Genomic DNA, 5,127 nt, shown 5'->3' with positions numbered 1-5,127 from the left:
ACTGACCAAATGTTAAATATACAAGTTTCATCTGTCAGCTCATCAAACCCAAACAGTTTAAAGATTGTTTAACGTGACCAACGAATGAAAACAGATGTTGCAACTTCCCCCAACGCTGCAACGGTTGCAACATTCTATGACCATTAAATTTAGCTAAATTACTTGTAAGTAACTTAAGACACCATTTCATCCGCCCAAGCATTGTTTCCTGCATTAAATAATCTGTAAGAAATAGATTTAATCTGGAGACAAATCTGAAAATACAAAAGTAATGTAAGCTGTCGATAAATGTAGCGTGATAGATATTTAAAGTACAAGTATCTTGAATTTGTCCTGAAGTAAAAGTACCAGTCCAAACTAGTTCCTTTTAATTCAGTCCGTTGTTTAATGTGATTGAAGAATTAATATGTTTCATTCCCTCAGAAAAAAAAGGTCTTTACGTTTTGTTAAACGAGAAATGTCAGAATTAAACGTAACATACTTTCATTTTTTGAAATGTGTGAACAAAACATCTCATGAAGGTCCACGCAGAGTCCTGCTCAGAGTGAACGGTTCTTTCACAACGTTACATTTTGGATGAACTAAGGTTTGAATGTTGTTAATGCGAGCTCACTGTACTCTTTACGAGCATAAATATATCATATCTGACTGCCAGTTCTTTCTCCTGTTTCAGCGTTTGTTCTTCTCCTTTGAATCTTATATAACATCCTCTGTGTGTGTGTCTGAGGCAGCAGCACATGTGAGCTCGCTCTGCATCGGCTTCAAACATCCTTAATGCACACAAATCCATTTCCTTACAGCTGAGCACAAAGACCTGCTTCCACATGATGACATCCATGCACTCTCCTCTTTCATTTCTTCTCTTTGTGTTGCCTTTGTGAGCCGGTCTCTTCAGCTCTCTGTGGATGGATGGAGGGTCGGGCCCCGGGGCCGCACTCTGCACTCTGCTGTGTATCCGGATGATTCCTCGTCCTGCCGGCTTTGAAGGGGATGGACCGGGCCTTTCTTTACCTCTACACAAACACAATCTCAGGATTCTCTGTGATGTACAGTCACTTTCTATTCTCTGCTCACAAACATATTCAAGCTCTGAATTCATGTTTGTAGTTTATTTAACACAGCACTAAATACAGGTTCTGATGTTTCTGTCAATATCATATTAAATTGTGACAACACAAAGTAATGATGGAGCTTTTATCTTCCAGATTTTAGTGGGAAATCAAAGCTGAATTTTAAATATTTTCATTTGAACTAAATGCTGGTGAGTCACTTTGTTTGGCTGAATTAATTTATATAAAGAGTCTAAACATTCACAGGATATTTTGCTTTTATAAACTGGTTCTGGAGGCATCATTCCTGGGAAAAATCCGAAGCGACTTCCACCACCCAGCAGTGGTTGGTCCTCCAGAAGGGAGGGTGAGGCAGTGTTCTGATAGGAGGTAAATAAAGCTACACAAAGCCCATTCAATACCAGCCCAATATAGCAAAACCCTGGTAGCCTGAAAATACCCCATGTGTTTGGTTAGACATCTAGTTGTTATTTATATTTGCATGTGAAAAAGAGAGTTTGTAGCTTTGGACTTGGAACCAGCTTCCTGATTCAGCACCATGGACAGAGCCAGCAGTCACCAAACTACTGCAGGGAGAGTTTATTTTCAAACAGTGTTTTTTTGTTCTTACTCTCTTTCTGTAAAATATAAATTACTTTTGTAGTCTTTATGGAACAGCTGAAGAAAGGAAACAGGAAACATGGGGAAGAGAGGGGAGGGAGGGGGGGGGTGAGGTGCACTAAAGGGCCGAGGTTGGAGTCCAACCCGGGGCCGATGGGCCTCTGTATATGGGGCACTTGCTCAACCGACTGTACTAAACCGACGCCCCTTTTTACCCTCTTGCACGACCTACAGGAGGTTTTTCTAAATTAAAAACCTCTAATGATGACAGTTTTGTCTGAGACAATCGGTTCATGTAGTTAATGTTAACAGTGGCAGTTTGGTCAGAATTAAGCAGCAACACTTTGTTTAAGTTAACGAAAAAGAAAATACGTTTTGTTTAAATGAGTATTTTTTTGACAGGTTTTACGTTAGCATTAAAAGACGTTTACTTTTGTTTTCACACAGGACTCGAATTCAGGTCTCCTAGGTGAACTTCCTGTGTTTGTTTGACCCATCAATAGCCCACCGACCTCCATCCTGAACACACTTTATACTACACCATCTGAAGCTGTTGTTCATATTCATTTTGGTGAGGTAGGTCTTGTATTTTAAGAGCAGCAAGGTTTCGTTCCATTCCATTAATTTTCTGGACTGTTGGCTTTTCAAAATAAAGGATGTTTCTATCACGGATAAAGGGCTGTCTTGGTTTTGATTAAACTTATTTTGTTGAAGAGGGTTACAGAAAATTATCACTCAGGATGTATCTGCTATGCCAAGCTCATACAGGGTTATAAGACAAGGATGTGGTTAGCCTAGCTTAGCATTAAAACTGGACAAACGGGTGAACAGCTTCTCTGGCTCTGCCTAAAATTAAAAAAATAAACGTACCAACACCTTTAACCTGTCCTTCATTTTAATTTGTAGCAGCTCTGTAAAAACGATTCAGTCTTACAGAGATTTGAGTGAACTGACCATTTAACTGAGAAACATCCTAAATGCACTCACTCTGAACATCCCAAACCCTAACTGGCTCGCACAAAGAACAACACACACACACACACACACACACACACAGAGACACACACTCACTCAGAGCCAGTGGACACAGAGAGCCTGAGTGCGTCGGTTTCTAAAAGCAGAGAAGGTGACCTATTTAAAAGGTTAGTTTCTTAGCCCCGTGGGTGGATTAGGAAAACAAAGCACGAGCACTATATTTATCCTTTTCCTTATCTAATGCCCCAGCCTCATCATGATAAGAACTATGTGCATCTCCCCGCCCCTGGATTAGTGCACCGTCCTCAGACTGCAGCCATGAATAATAACTCGCCAACATCCATCTCTCTCTGTGGGACTGGCCACTGGCTACGCTGCGATTTCACGCACTGGATACAGCCATTAGGGTGTTTTTACAATAAACTTTATACAAATTTGTCATGCGGACGACGGCGGCTTTAGAAACTGTAGCTTCCTGCTGAACAAGGACATCACGGAAAAAGGAACAAATGAAGACAGAGCAGCTCGGAGATTAATCTGTGCTCACACTATGTATGTTTCTAAATCCAAATATGGTGTTTAAATCACTACAGACAGACATCCGAGACGACAAGGGAAACATCGCTGTAAATGGAAATCATGGGACCGCTAGTAATTCTTAATATTCCAAGTGTCGTCTGTGATTTGAATCCTGTGCAAATCTACCATATCTTTCATTCAAACGCAAATAACCTTCCATGTTTCACAGAACACAGAGGTCATAATATCAGTCCCATGCAAATCTGCATTTCAATATTTTGATGGTACACTTTATTTTTGCAAAGTATTCTGTGATCCTTTTTACTCCGTGTTTCCTGTCAAGAATCGTGAAGGTGTCAGCAGTAATAAATACAAGTTTTCTTAGCATGTTGGCTGCAAATTCAAGAGTCTCGTCTCGATAGAAGACATGCAGTAAGGAACGTTTTTATATCTTTTAACAGTGTAGATTATGTTATTATGTTATTATGTTATTATGTAAATGCATTTTAATAATAATGTTAGAAAGAAAGTTTTACGTGGAGTCGTGGCATCACATCTGGGGGTTCTGTCGAGAAAAGTCCATGCACATGCGACGGCGTGAAGGACAGATGTTAAGGGATGTTTTCTAAATCCAGCTGTCCCCAGGTCGTCCCTTTCAAATAGAAGGTTTAAGATAAATAAATACATCATCAGAAAGACTAAACACCCAAAAGTCTCCTTCATGTTTAATTAATTTTACATCTTTAAATATATTTGTAACAGAAGAAAAGGGTGAAATGTGCCAAGTTGATGGACATGTTGGTGTTTCATTTAAAGTTAAATGGTACTTTACTCTTTTTACGCCTCATGATTTCAAACAGAAAACATTTGTAGTGTTCTACATTTTAAAAAAGTGTAATTTTGCACGATTCCAACAGAATTTAAAAAAGTCTCTCTCTCTGTGAAGACTGTACAAGTCTCTGTACTAAACATCACATGGTGGTCAACCGAAGGTCAGGATCTTTGGCCTCTAAAACAAATGTCTCTTTTCTGATAACCTGAGATCAAGGTTTGTTTGAAAGTTTGTCAACTTCGAGGTAGAACTGGTGCAGCGGTTTAAGTCCCAGCAGCTAAACTGGTTTCTTTTCTGGGATAAAGTGATGTTAGCTTCAGCTGGGGTTAGCTTCACATGTAACTGAACCATCCTAGCTTACGTGTGTGTGTGTGTGTGTGTGTGTGTGTGTGGGAGACGGTGGTGAGAGCCGAGCTGAGTCCCACTCTTAGGTACTCGAGGTCTTGTTGCCAGTTACAGAGGGAAACAGTAACCATAACAACAGGTAACCACTAACAACCAGCATCCGTAACGACTGCAGCTCGCAAATTAGCTCGTCTAATTACAGAGACACAGTTAGGAGCTGCTGCTGCTGCTGATAACAACAACAGGCTTTATAAACAGGCGTGTGTCAGCGCAGCAGGTGTGAAGGTCAGAGGGAGAAACAGGTTAACAGACAGGAAGTGTTCAGGTGTTAAAGTAAAGTGGAAATACTCTAATGTATCTCCTTAGTGTTTGTCTTTACGTTGTTATTTTAGCACTTTTCTACATGTTTCTGTTTAATTGAGTTTCTTGATAACTTTTCAGAAAGTAATTACCTGTTCTGGTGTTTTTAAATGTGGACCATACTTTTACAGATTTTAGGTTTTAATTTAAGTTCTTGTTGTTTCCACTGACAGGCTCAGATTGTTCTTCTAAGTGTGTGACAACATGACAGAAAGGATCCCTACAGAGATAGACCTTTTTGTTACAGAGGAAGATGATTGTTTTAACCACACACAGACGTTACATCGCTCTCTGCACACACACCAGACTCCTTCATAAAAACACTGATTTTACCGCACAGAGCACAGGAGCTGCTGCTCTACGGCTAAATCAATCTGTAAAGTAGTGTCAGGTAATGTGCGACTTTGGTGCTTTAAAACTATTACT

This window comes from Semicossyphus pulcher, unplaced genomic scaffold (genome assembly GCF_022749685.1).
Source record: "Semicossyphus pulcher isolate SPU_LCO1_2020_fin unplaced genomic scaffold, fSemPul1.0.p SCAF_20, whole genome shotgun sequence".
NCBI classification, from domain to species: Eukaryota; Metazoa; Chordata; class Actinopteri; order Labriformes; family Labridae; genus Semicossyphus; species Semicossyphus pulcher.
The sequence above is the reverse complement of the archived record's forward strand: the minus strand, read 5'-3'. Positions refer to the sequence as shown.